Source organism: Phodopus roborovskii, unplaced genomic scaffold, assembly GCF_943737965.1.
Source record: "Phodopus roborovskii unplaced genomic scaffold, PHOROB, whole genome shotgun sequence".
Lineage (NCBI taxonomy): Eukaryota > Metazoa > Chordata > Mammalia > Rodentia > Cricetidae > Phodopus > Phodopus roborovskii.
Window position 1 is genome coordinate 263903 of NW_026126564.1, and position 15188 is coordinate 279090.

The following is a 15188-nucleotide window of genomic DNA, read 5'->3' on the forward strand; positions in this document are numbered from 1 at the left end:
AATTATTATGTTTCAGTAAGCTTTGAATCTAAATATGAAAGAACTCATCTTCCTCAGATTCATTGACAAATTAAATGTGAAACTCCAGGTTTTAAAAGTTTGTAAATTATCTCTTTGAAGCAACAGAAAACACAACTGAAGTTGCAAAGAGATAGTGATTTTCCAACTGATATAATTGTAAATATGGTGCTTTTGGCTTCCCTTAGGCCTCAGAGAACTGTTGCTACCCATGTTTCCTTAATGGAGAGGAAGGAACTGATGAGCACTGTCTCAAGTTCAACTTTAACTCTCAGGTGTGTTCTGGCTGAGTGAAGCTTCATTCACCTAAATAGGATCAGTTATGTTTATGTGTCTTCATAATAAAGCTTTGTATTCTTCTGTGCCTTCTTTGGAGAATGGCTTCCTTCCTCTTGCTTTCTCTGAAGAAACTAGTAATATAAAAATCAGAGGCTGTGTTCCAGGTGAAGACATGATTTTGAAACTTTGGGACATTTTAATTTTTTTTCCTGAAATGAGAGAAGACTAGATAGACATTTACTGGATCATGTGATCAACATTCAACTTTAACACTCAAATTTCAACAACCAATCAAAAGAAAAAAATCAATCTAGGAGCCCAACAGATGAATGCTATGCCCATTGTCTAAACTTTTGTTCCCTCTTCCATTTAAAAACAGTCTGGAAGCTGGGTATAACCTTAGATGTCTAGCACAAAACAAACTCAACAATGCTTTTATAGAAGTGGTTTTGTTTTATATCCCTCTGTAACTTTTTTTAATCTTACTGTTTATTTCTTTGCATGTCCTCCAATTTTGTGTTCTTATGTGTTGTGTGTGCGTGTGTGTGTGAATGTTTATTGTACACTTGAAAATGTTCTATAATATTTCTTTGTTTTATTTCCCTTTTGTTTTCTAAAGAAAGAGAGAGAAGTATGAAATTAGATGGGTGAGGAAGTGTAAAAGTGTAGAAATCTTGGAGGAAATGAGGGAGAAGAATGTGTTATCAGAATATATTATATGCAAATATTTTTTCAATTAAAAATGAAATAAAGAAACCTGGCATGGTGGTACATTTCTTTATTCCCATCACTCAAGAAGTATAGGCAGACATATCTCTCTGTGTTCAAGGATAGCCTTGTTTACATTCTGAGCTTCATGTCAGCCAAGGCTACATTGTGAGACACTAAAAAGTAAGAAAGTAAGTATTTGTAACAAAGTACGTTAAATAATTGATAGAGAGCTCATGTAAGCAAGACCAACTACACATCATCCAGTTAGAACATTTCTAAAACCTTCACTTATTACTTATCTCTCTCAAGTTTTCTTCTTATCTGCCTTTGGGTTTACTTTTCAATGTCACTTTGTTTGTGCTGAGAACCAAATAATATGATTTTTGTATTGGTTGTTTCTGTTCTATTCCTGCCAAATTTTTGATACTTAAAATCTTTCTATGGGAAGACTAGCATTTGAGTGAATCTCATAAAACATTGGTTCCCATACTAAGAAATTTCCCCCATAAACAATTCATTTTCAGCATCTATGTCTCTTTTGAAATGCTCCTTTCCTTGAATGCTGTGTATTTTGGTTGAGAGGTATTTGGACAGTAAGAATTCTGTTGAAATCCGTTTTGAAATAACTGTATGTTTTTATACTGTAGGTACTATTTTAAGCTTCTGTTTTTCTCCCCTCACTGTGTTGTCCATCTGTCAAAGTTCACTGAAGCCAAGAGTTCATGTTTTGTGATGAATTTTGTATTGTGGTCTAGAAAATAACACAATAAAAATGAAAATTACCTTGAGGAAACAATAAAACATTCAAATCTATTCTTTGAAAAGTCAATATTCAAAATGTAGTCATGCCAACACAAGCCTTTAAATGATTATTATTTTTTTTGTGGAGAGCAGCAGGAATTTTCATTCAATTGCAGTAAAAGTATAATCTCAGAGATTTCTCATGTTGTCATCTCAAAGACAGAAAAATTTCTAAATAGCAGCATCTCTATCTCTTTAACAAGAAACATGCTGGACAAACTGGAAAATAATGCTTATTGAAATCATCAGAGAACTAACAGAATAATAAAAATGAAACAGACACGTACACACACACACACACTCACACAAAACACTTGAAAGTAGACAACAGCCATGAGCAATTGTCACCTGTGTCAGAATCTCCCTGAGGACATGAAAGGCAAGAACCCTATTAGACAAATAAATGGGATATTAGCTAAAGTTGAATGCAAGCTATTGTGAGATGTGAGTTCACTAAGTGTTGTGGACATATTGGAGTCCACATGATGCTGTGGGGTTTCATTCTAGAGCCTCTATTAGTCTCTATAAAAAAAATTGGGAAAGTGCCTTGAAAATGACCTTATATTATCTGTAGAGAAAAGACATGCCCACATGTTAGCTATACTACCAACACTAGCAAGATTCTTCTCCCCATTTAAAAGATAAACACAGTCATCTGCCTTAATAATACCATCAAAATTTATCGTATAGGCACACTGGAGAGAGCCAAGGTGAAACATAGACATAAAGGCTTCTCACAGAGATCTCTTTGTGTGTATCTCTTATCTTACATAGAAAAAAAAGTACAATGTACATGCTGGAGACTATCAGATAAGTCAGAGAAGACAAGTATAACATCATAGAAGTCATGGAAAGATAAGAAGGGAACCAGCAAAACAACACAAAATTCATTTGCTATGTTGTCTTAAGTAACAAAACCTCTAAACTGTAGGGGAATTCTAAAGGCCTAAGATGCTGATGTAATCTCACAGAAACTATAATCAGACAATGGAATGGACCAGCAATGATTCATACAGGTACGGCACCCCTATTGCCAATCAGTAAAAATTAAAAAAAAAATTGTGTAGGGAGGAAGACACAATAATTTTAGCTTTGTGGCATTGGAAAATTATCATCGAAGGAAATGGAATAAACCATCTGCCTTTGTAGATTGTCCAGAACAAATTCTAGACTCACTGCACCTAAAAGGGGGATGAGGTCTTATATCCCACAAAACAGACTTTCAATGCCTGCCTAAGGGAAGACATAAACAGAATGTCAAATAACATTCTTATGCGAACAGTGTCTTACAAGCAAGCATAGAATACAATCTACAATCTAGTACAACTAGGAGCAATGGAAACAGAAATGCTACCTCAAGAAGCAATACAAAGTGAATACCACAAACCAGACAGTGAATTGGAGTCACTAGATAACTTCAAAGACTCCAGTGTACAGAGCTCATTAACATCAATATAATATATCAAATGCAGCCCAGTGCCTGAACACATTAAATATCCAATAATACAAATGTAATACTATATATGTTGCCATATCTTTGCAATAGACAGAAAATATTTTTAAAAAGCAAAAACTGCAGAATTGTGCAACACAGTCTCAACTAATATATCTAAAATGTAACTCCTATATCTAAGACTTAGAGAGAATTTCAAAAGTGGGGGTTGAAATGTTGTAATAGCTAGAAAAATAGGAAACTTTTGGGTAAAACTGGGTCTCCTAGAAATGTCAGAAACCAGATTCATAAATTTCAATCAATTTGGTTGCCTAAACATTACCTGAGTAAGGATTATACTAATAGATACACCAACATAATGATGAAGGCTCAGGAAGCTTCAATCCTAGAATCAAGCAACTAAGGCTGATAATGAAATCAAGAAATAATGAAAGTTGGAGAAATAGTCTTTCACAGAGAAGAGCACACTAATCGACTATCCCTTTCCAAATGTACATCCAGGAAAATGTTATACCACTTACAAACACATCAAGACTACAAAGACAGTGTCAAACAAATTACATTTGAAAGAGAAAATCAAAAAAAGAAAAGTTGATTCTTTTAATCAATCCTAAACACATATAGATATGTGTACCAACACTGAGTGGCCTCAGCTTGCCCACATACATAGAAATATAATGCATGATATAGGAAACATTCTAATACTAACTAAAGAATATGAAACATGGTTGAGTGTCAAAGCAGATGGAAGGTACAAAGGGAATAATAGAAATGATGTAAATACACTGGCAATGTAAGAAATTCACAAAATCAATTAAAGAATGTTAAAATAAAAGTTATTAAGATAAGAGATTTTAGAATTCATTAAGCAATGTGGAATTTTCTATTAAATGTGTAGTAGCATTTCACCTAGGACATAAAACAAAAAAATAATTAAAAGCAATGAGAAAATAGTGTCTTATCAGCCAATATTTTGATGAACATTAAAACACCACCAAAAAAACTTAAGCTCATTTTGTCCCACAACATTTCTTGGAGAAAGATGAGCTTATATCTTATTTATACAAAATGTGATATCAGTGATAGATATAACACAAAATAACCCAACTGAAAACATCCAATCCAACAAATCTTTTGATAAAGCAACTTCTAAAAATACCATAGCAAACCACATTACTGAATGTAGTGGTATGGGAGGCTGCTGACTTAGCTTTGGAAATGAAGACAGTATAAAGATAAAATAAAGGCAACCTGCTTTAAGTGAGTAAAATGATTAAATATATGTCTTCTGCAGGATGGATAAGTATTACTGTATATTCTACATAGGGCCATAGGAAATGAATGTTTAAAATAATTCTTGGAAGAATATGAGAACCAGGATTCAAGTTTTTAGAATGAACAGTTACCAGCAACAAGGGAGGATAGCTAGAGGAGGGCGAGGATTTAGAGTAATCATTAGACATTGAAGTTGTGGGGTATTAGACTGATGAAAGAATATGAAGTGTTACAGAAATGTGAATATACACATGAATATGTGATAAAAGCAGCAGGAAAGGGAGACTTCCATGTGTATTTTACAAGGGACAAGTAAAATTCGGTATTAGTAATGTAAGATACAATACAATGAAGCTATGTATGGAAAACTTCGAAGAATAAGCATGAAAAAAGTAGCATAGGCATGAATAAACTTAAATTGAAAACTAGAAAATAAGAAAAAATAAAAACAAAATATTTCCTTTGAAATTCAAAGCAGAAAAATGTTAAAGTATAACTGATATAATTAACAATAAAATTGCATAATAAAATATTACTGACTTTATTACAGATTAATGTGGGAGATCCCTTTGATTTTAAGGACATATAAATGAAGTACAAATATACTATGAATAATCTGTATTCATAAATTCAACAATTCAAAATAATAATAAAGTCATGGCAGTTCAAGCCTACTACAAAATGACTAACTTGCCTTCTATAAAGAGAGTGAATTTGTATCTACGTTCCACAAAGTAAGCACATCAGAAAAAAAACAAAAATAATCAAATAATATTTTGAGAAAAGAACTAAGAGTACCTTTCAAAAAATCCACAATGAGTTAATAAAGTTGAATTGTTAGATATGATTTTCTGAATTTATAAGGTTGATTTAACTGATATCACAGTTAATATAATTCAGCATATAAGAATTTATCAAATTATAAGCATATATTAATTAATAAGTAATAGAATTAGTGCTCTCAGAAAATATCAATAGATGGAAAGACATCCCTTGTCCAATAATTGGCATCTGACACACAAACCAAGACAAAGTTCACACTTTTGAGTGAGGAGCAGTTTTTATTTTTTATTTTTAATTTAAATTTGAAATAAATTTGTTTTACGTGTTAATCCCTGTTCCCTCATTCTCCTGCCCTCCCATGTAAATCCACCAACCCCATCCCATTCCTTTTCTGCTCCATGGAAGGAATAGGCCTTGTATGGGGAGTCTTCAAAGTCTATCACATCATTTGGAGCATGGTCCAGGCCCTTCTCCACGTGTCTAGACTGAGGGAGTATCCCCTCAGTCTATGTGGAATGGGCTCTCAAAGGCCATTCATATACTAGAGACAAATACTGATCCACTACCCGAGGTCCCATATATTTTTCAGTCTTCCTAACACCCATATTTAGAGGGATCTGGGTCAGTCCTATGCTGGTTTTTCAGCTATCAGACTGGGTGCGTGAGCTCTGCCTTGTTCAGGTCAGCAGTTTCTGTGGGTTTCTCCAGCATCATCCTGACCCCTTTGCTCATCACTCCTCTCTGCAACTGGATTCCAGGAATACAGCTCAGTGTTTAGCTGGGGGTGTGTCCACTTCTGCTTCCATCAGCTACTAGATGAAGACTCGAGGATGCCGTAAACACAGTCATAAATCTCATTATCAGGAAAGGGCATTTAAGGTAGATTCTCAACTATTGCTTAGATTGTTAATTGGGGTCATCCTTGTAGGTCGCTGGACTTTTCCCTATTGCCAGATTTCTCTTAAACCTATAATGGCTCCCTGTATTATGAAAACTCTTGTTCTTGTCTGTTCTATCCCTGACTCAATCTTCTTGCTCCCTCATGCCCACCTCTGCCCTCCTCTTCTCCCCTTATCTTTCTCCTAACTTCCTTTCCCATCAATTCCCAATTTGCTGAAGATATCTTTCCCCTTCTCAGCGGAACCATGTGTGTCTCTCCTTGTTTTCTAGCTTTTCTGGAGGAGTGGATTGTAGACTGGTAATCCTTTGATCTATGTCTAAAATCCATATATGAGTGAGTACATACTATGTGTGTCTTTTTGTGACTGGGTTACCTGAAACAGGATAGTTTCTTCTATTTCTATCCATTTGCCTTTGAATATTAAGTTTCCAATGTTTTTTTTGTTTTTGTTTTTTTTTTTTTTTCTGCTGAGTAGTACTCCATTCTTCGGTTGAGGGGCACTTAGATTGCTTCCAGGTTCTGGCTATATCAAATAATGCTGCAATGAACATAATTGCATTTATGTCTTTGTTGTAAAAATGTGCCTCTTTTGGATATATGCCTAAGAATGGAATTACTGGATCTTGAGGTAGACTGATGCCCATTTTCCTGAGGAACAGCCATACTGATTTCCAAAGTGGCTGTATGAGTAAGACTCTATCTTCTGGATATTCTCAAAGAACCAACTCTTCTTTCATTGATTCTTTGTGTTTTTCTTCTTTGTTTCTATTTTATTTATTTCAGCCCTCAGTTTGATTGATTCCTACGATCTACTCCTCATAGGTGTGTCCACTTCTTTTTGTTCTAGAGATTTCAGGTGTGTTATTAAATCACTAGCTTGATATTTCTCCACTTTATTTATGTAGGTACTTAGTGCTGTGAATTTTCCTCTTAGCACTGCTTACATAGTATCCCATAATTTGGGGTATATTGTACTTTCATTTCTGTTGAATTCTAAGAAGTCTTTAAATTTTTTTGTTTGTTTTTATTTCTTTCTTGACCCATTGATGATTCAGATGAGCATTGTTCAATTTCCATGAGTTTGTAGGCTTACTGAATCTACTAGAGTTGAATTCTAAACTTAGGCCAAGGTGATCTGATAAGATACAGGCTGTTATTCCAATTTATTTGTATCTGGTAAGGTTTGATTTGTTACTGAGTATGTGGTCGATTTAGAGAAGGTTCCATAAGGTGCTGAGAAGGTATATTCTTTTGTGTTTGGATAGATGCTGTATAGTTGTCTGTTAAAAATAAAATTACCTTATCCATCTCCTTTGATTAATTTAGCTCGAAGTCTATTTTATTAGATATTAAGATAGCTATACATGCTTGTTTCTTAGGTCCATTCAATGGGAAAAAAATTCTTTCCTTAATCTTTTACTCTGATGTAATGTCTATCTTTGAGGGTGTTGTGTGTTTCTTGAGTGCAACAGAAGGATGGGTCCTATTTTCTTATCCATTCTGTTAGCTTGTGTCTTTTTAGAGGCAAATTGAGTCAACTGGTATTAAGAGGTCTCAATGAGCAGTGATTGCTAATTCCTTTTATATTTGGTTTTGTTATTGTTGGTGGTGATGTTTGTGTGTTTACCTTTTTTGGGGCTTGCTAATGTGAGGTTGTATCTTTCCTGTGTATTTATGGGTATAGGTAACTACCTTGGGTAAGATTATCCCTTCTATTAATTTCTTCAGGACTGGACTTATGGATATGTATTATATAAATCTATTTTTTTCATGGAATATCTTGTTTCTCCATCTATGGTGAATGGAAACTTACCTGGATATAATAGTCTCACCTGGAATTCAAGGACTCATCGTGTCTGGAGAATGTCTCATTCAGGACTTTCCTGGCTTTCAGAGTTTCCATTAAATACTGGGTATAATTCATACATTTCTGCCTTTATATGGTACTTGGCTTTTTTTCCTTTGCAGCTCTTAGTATTCTTTCTTTACTATGTTTAGCATTTTGATTATTATGTATCGGGGGAATATTTTGGTGCAGTCTATTTGGTGTTCTGTAAGCTCCTTGTAGCTTCATAATCATATCCTTCTTTAGGTTGAGAAAGATTTCTCCTATGATTTTGTTGAATAGGATTTCTGTGCCTCTAAGCTGGAATTTGTCACCTTTTTCTTTAGGTTTGGTCTTTTTATGGTGGCCCAGATTTCCTTGATGTTTTGGGTTAAGAATTTGTTGCATTTAACATTTTCTGTGTGCAATACATCTGTTTCTTGTATTGTATCATCAACATCTGAGATTCTCTCTTCCATCTCTTGCATTCTGATGGCTATGCTTGCATCTGTAGTTCATGCTCATTTTCTCAGATTTCCCATTTCCAGAATTTCCTCAGTTTGTTTTTTCTGTATTGCCTTTATTTCAATTATAAAGTCTTGGATTGTTTCATTCACTTGTTAGATTATTTTTCCTTGGTTTACTTCAAGGGAGTTATTGATTTCTTCTATTTTTCATTTGTCTTCTCTTTCATTTCCTCAAGGAAATATTGCATTTCTTCTTTGAGGACCTCTATCATTTTCATGAAGTTATTTTTAAGGTAAATTCCTTCTGCTTCACTTATGTTGGGTTGTTCAGGTCTTGTTCATGTAGATGCACTGGTTCCTGGTTCCATATAGCTCTTTGTATTGTTGAATATATCTGTACAGGACCTTCTACTCATCTCTTCTTCCAATCAATACAGGTGGGGCCTTTGACCATGGTTGTCACTGGTGTGGTACAGGTAGATGATTGGATGAGCTGGTGCCATTCCAATATACAGCAAGCAGACAGTCAACATCAAACTAAATGTTAAGAAACTCAGTGATCCCACTAAAATCAGGATCAGAACAAGGCTGTTCATGCTCTTCTTAGTTATTCAATATAGAACTTAAAGTTCTGGATAGAGCAATCAGACAACAAAATGAGATCAAGGGGATACAAACTGGTAGGGAAGAAGTCAAACTAGCACTATTTGTAGATGATATGATAGAATACATAAGTGACCTGAAAATCTCTACCAGAGAACTCCTACAGCAAATAAACACCTTCAATAATGTGGTGGGTTAAAAGACTAACTAAAAATAAATCAGTATCTCTCCTGCATAAAAATGATAAATTGGCAGAGAAAGAAATCAGAGAAACATTACCTTTTACTATTGCCACAAATAACATAATATATCTTGGGGTAACTCTAACAAACAAGTTAAAATCAAGATCTTCAAGTCTTTGAAAAAAGAAATTGAAGAAGATATCAGACAATAAAAAGCTCACAGATGCTCTTGTATAGGTAGGATCAACATAGTAAAAATGGTAATCTTACTAAAAGCAATCTTCAGATTCAATGAAATCCCCATCAAAATCCAAATGCAATTCTTTACAGATCTGTAAAGAACAATACTCAACTTCATATGGAAAGTCAAAAAACCCACGTCAGCCAAAACAATCCATTCCAATAAAGGAACCTCCAGAGGCATCACCATCCCTTACTTCAAGCTCTATTATAGAGCTACAGTAATAAAAGTAGCATGGCATTGGCATAAAAATAGACATGCATACCAATGGAATTGAATCTAAACCCTGATACTAATTAACACACCTATGAACATCTGATTTTTGACAAAGAGGTGTAATTGTACAATAAAGGAAAAAGAAAACTTCTTCAACAAATGGTGCTGACATAATGCAAGTTGGTTTGTAGAAGGATGAAAAGAGCTCCACATGTACTTCCATGCACAAAACTCAAATCCAAGTGGATCAAAGAACACAACATAAGTTCACGTACACTGTACCTGATAAAAGGGAATGTGGGAAGTAGCCTTGAATGAGGTGGTACTGGAGAGTACTTCCTAAATATAACATCAGTAGCACAGACACTGAGAACAACAACCAATAAATGGGACCCCATGAAATCAAGAAACTTCACTAAGGCAAAGGATATGGTCAATAAGACAAAATCAGAAATAGGTGGGTAGGAGGAATAGAGGCAGGGGAAATTGGGGTTATTATGTACTATGAAAAAAAATATTAAATAAAAATGAAAAATGAAACAAACAAACAAAGAATAAACACATATGTTGTTGCATGTTTTCTAATTTCTGGTTCTTTGGGTTCTTTCTACCCAGCTACCCAATAAAGCACACATTCTGAGAATTATTATTACTTATAAATATCTAACATTAGCCTGGCTTGTTTTTATGCAGTGTTTCTTAAATTATCCGGACTATCTCTTCTGCCTCTGGGCTTTTACCTTTTCTTACTTCTCTATATGCTATTTCACTGTTACTCAGTGGCTGGCTGTGTGGCTTGTTGGCTGTACCCTAGTGTCCTCCTCTCCTTGTTCTTGCTCCTTCTTCTTCACAGATTTCTTCTGCTACTTATTCTCTCTGTCTGACAGCCCCACCAATCTTTTCTCCTCCCATCCATTGACCATTCAGCTCTCTATTGACCATCAGATGTATTAGACAGCAAAGAATCATAGCTTCACAGAGTTAAACAAATTGAGGATAAATAAAAGCAACACATTTTACATCATTAAACAAATGTTCCACAGCATAAGTAAAAATAACACACCTTTAAAAAATACCCTATAGCCTACATATACATTAACAACGTGTGTGTGGGTTTGTGTTCATGTATGTATGTATATGTACTCTTACCACAGAAAGGCACAAAATTGTCATTAATTATCATTCTCATTTTTCTGACAAAAAATTATAAAGGAAAGGTTAATTTGCCAAAATTAGAGTATGCAGGACACCATGGTAGGTGTTGTGGCAGCAAATTGAGGAATCTAGTCACACTGTGTCCAGAGTTAGGAAGCAGAAAGAAATGGCAAGTGGTGCTCAGATCACGTTGTCCTTTCTATTCCATCTGGGACCCCAGCCCATAGGACAATTGCTTCATTCAGGGTGAGTCTTCCCATCACAGTTAACATCATTTAGAAACGTTTTCACAGAAACACCCAAAGGATCGATTCTTTGGTGATTCTAAATCTCATTAAGTTGACAATCTCAATTAACCATACATAACCATATTTGAACATATACATAATACATGATTCCATAGATAAATGTGCACTTCATTCTATGTGCAGAATAAATTAGATAAAATTATGTTACATCAGAATTATGTTTATGTATTATATATTAGGTATTACATGTGTTATATGCTACATGCATGTCAATTTCTAATGATATCTTTAGCTAAATAGTTATCATATCTTTTCACTGAGTATATCTGGAAAAAAGGAAATAACCCTTGATTTTTCAATGTAATGCTATTATATTGAAATGTGAAATGTCCCCTTTATGCTCAGGTGTTTGTACATTTGTTCTCCAGCTAGTGACATGATTTTGAGATAATGTGGAACTTTCTGTTTTTAGGAAATGAATTTTTGCTGAAGGAATCAGTCACTCTAGAGCAGGCCTAATGTCACACACTAGGTCTCCAATTCCTGCCCAGTCATCCCACCAGTATAAACTCTATTTCTTCCATCCATTATGGACTGTGCACTCTCAAACCACGAGACAAAATAACCTTCCTCCTTGCAGTTGTTTCTTGTCAGGCATCTGTTCAGACACCATGGGATAAGGGACTGATATAAGCACCTATTAAAACAATCTGGGGACTTCTTGGAGATGTGACTTGTTCCAGAGCTGATGTGCAAAAGATCCACTGTATGAGTAGGAGACATCCTGTAGTGTCAGGATTAAGCAAACACTGGGAAAAATAAGTCTAATTTGAGCATGACTATTATAAAAGAGACACATGTACCAATCTTAAAAGGTTCCAAATGGGACAAAAATTGGAAGTATTTGAGCAGAAAAACAGGTGTGAAAAGGGAAATAAAATCATATTTTTGTCTAAAATTAGTTTTGATTTGAAAAAAAAGATGTAAGTGCCCTCTGTATATTTCTACAATAAATTGCCTTCTCAAACTCATTGAATTTCCTCTCCACCTCCCTACCCACTCAATTTCACAGACTCACTCTCAAAAAACAAAACAAAAAAAAAATAGCAAGCAAGCAAACTAACAACAAATTAAACTAAAAGACATAAGACAGAAACATGCAAAAATAAGAAAAATGACCTTAAAACAGAATCATAAACTCCATTTTGTATATTTTTGAGTTAAACTTTAAAAAATTAGGATTATTCTGTGTGTTCTCAACTTTGAAAACATGTATAATCACTTATGGTTTAGAAGGTTTGTCATATATGAAAATCTAGATGTTAAATATCTGAAAGTTAAAATTAACTAAATAATTGAAAAGACAAACACATTATGTGTTTAAATAAAAATATCAAAATAAAACACACTAATAATTATATATAATGTATACTAATAGAAATATTAAGCAAAGGAAATTAGAGAAAAAATTTCATACACACTAAATAAATGTAAAGATAAATTGAAAAATATCAAAGAGAAAAATGAGTTATTAAAATGTATAAGGTAAACTTATAAGGAATACTATAATATTGATGTGATAATTTGCACATGCTAGAATTACTACCCTTGAAGATATTCAGGCAGAGGACCACATGTTCATTGTCATACTTGGCTAAAAGCAAGTTTTAGGATACTTTGGGCTACATGAGACCTTTTGCCAAATATAATCTATGAGACAAGCAAGAAAACAAATCTAAAATTCCAACCAAAAATCAAAGAAATAAAGCAATAAGCAGCATAATCATCCCTGAAAGATAGAAATGTATATTCCTTAACTTCAAGAAGACCTTTAATAAAGGACCATAAGAGTATTGCTGTTCACTTGTACATAAACTTTAAAATGTGATTTCATAATATAAAGTGAGATTTTTTTCCCCCAGATAATGCTGAAGATTAGCTATACTGGCTGGTTTTTTCTCAACTCGACACAAGCAAGAATCATCAGAGAGGAGGGAGAGACAATTGAGAAAATGCCTCCTTAAGACAAGAAAGTAGGCAAGCATTTATAGCAGTTTCTTAATTAGTGATTTATGGGGTACTATCAAGTAAATTATGGTTGGTGCCTTCACTGGGCTGGTGATCCTGGATTGTATAAGAATGAAGGCTGAGAAAGCCATGGAGTACAAGCAAGGCAGTAAACAGCACCCCTTCCCCACAGCCATGGCCATGGAATCAGCTCTTGCCACCATGTTTCTGTCCTGTTTGAATTCCTATCCTGAATTTTTCCAATGATACACAGTGCTATGGAAATGTAAGCCAGAAAAATCTTTTTCTCCCCATTGAGCTTTGGTCATGGTATTTTGTTGCAGCAATAGTAACCTAACCAGCATATTTTTTTTACCATAAATTCATAGATTTTGATATAATTGACATCAAGATAACAATTGAAATATAGTTTTCAATATGAAATTTACATGTTATGTAACGTGTATACATGTTATAACATACATCTTTGTCATATAGTTTTATACTTCATTGTAAAGTACATGTAAATTTTGAACATATTATTAAATGTTTCCTTTCTGCTCATGTACTTGTAAAAATTATATCCAAATACAAACATAGTATTAGACAATAAATAAAAACTTTTAAGCTATTGTAGAAATTATATTAAGAAAATTTCTTGTGTTAATACAAACCAAACAAGTGGAAGACCTATATAATTAGGACTTTGAGTCTTTAAAGAAAGAAATTAAAGAAGATAACAGAAAATGGAAAGATCTCCCATGTTCTTGTATAGGTAGGATCAATATAATAAAAATGGCAATCTTGCCAAAAACAAAGTACAGATTCAATGCAATCCCCCATCAAAATCCCAACACATTTCTTCACAGAACTTGAAAGAATAATACACAATTTTATATGGAAAAACAAAAAACCCAAGAGAGCCAAAACAACCCTGTACAATAAAGAAACTTCAGGAGGTATCACCACCCTTGACTTTAAGCTCTACCATAGAGCTATAGTCCTGAAAACAGCATGGTAATACAAAATTGACAGGAAGAGCAATGGAAACTAATTGAAAACCCTGATATTAATCCAAACACATAAAACACCTGATTTTTGATGAAGAAACAAAAATTACACAATAAATAATGCTGGCATAACTTATTGCTGACATGTAGAAGACTGCAGATAAATCCATATCTATCACCATGCACAAAATTTAAATCCAAATGGATCAAAGACCTCAAGATAAACCCAGCCTCAGCACTGAACCACTTGGGAGATACCCAAGAATGAAATGGTACAGGAGACTGCTTCCTGAACATAACACCTGTAGCAAAGACAATAAGATCAACAATTAATATATGGGACCTCCTGAAATTGAAAAGCTTCTGTAAGGCAAAGGACACAGTCAACAAGAAAAAAATGCCATCCCACAGAATTGGAAAGGTATTCACCAACTCCACTTCTGACAAAGGCCTGATCTCCAAAATACACAAAGAATTAAAGAAGCTAGTTACTACAACACCAAATAATCCAATCAAAAAGTGGGTAAGAGAATTAATAAGGCAACTCTAAATGGAGATATCTAAAATAGCTGAAAGATGCTTAAGAAAGTGCTCAACAACCTTAGCCAGTAGGGAAATACAAATAAAAACAACTCTTAGATACCATCTTACTCCTGTCAGAATGGGTAAAATCAAAAGTACCATAAATAGTTTATGCTGGAGAGGATGTGAGAAAGGGGTACACTCCTCCACTGCTGGGGGGATTGCAAACTCATACAGCCACTTTGGAAATCAGTATGGCAGTCCTTCAGGAAAATAGGAATCAGTCTACCTCAAGATCCAGTAATTCCACTCTTATGCATATAGCCAAAAGATGCACATTCGTACAACAAGGACATATATTCTTAGCAGCATTATTTGTAATAGCCAGAACATAGACACAACCTAAATGCCTCTCAACTAAAGAATGGATGGAGAAAAATGTGGTACGTTTGCACAATGGAGTACTACTCAGGGAAAAAAAAAACACAATG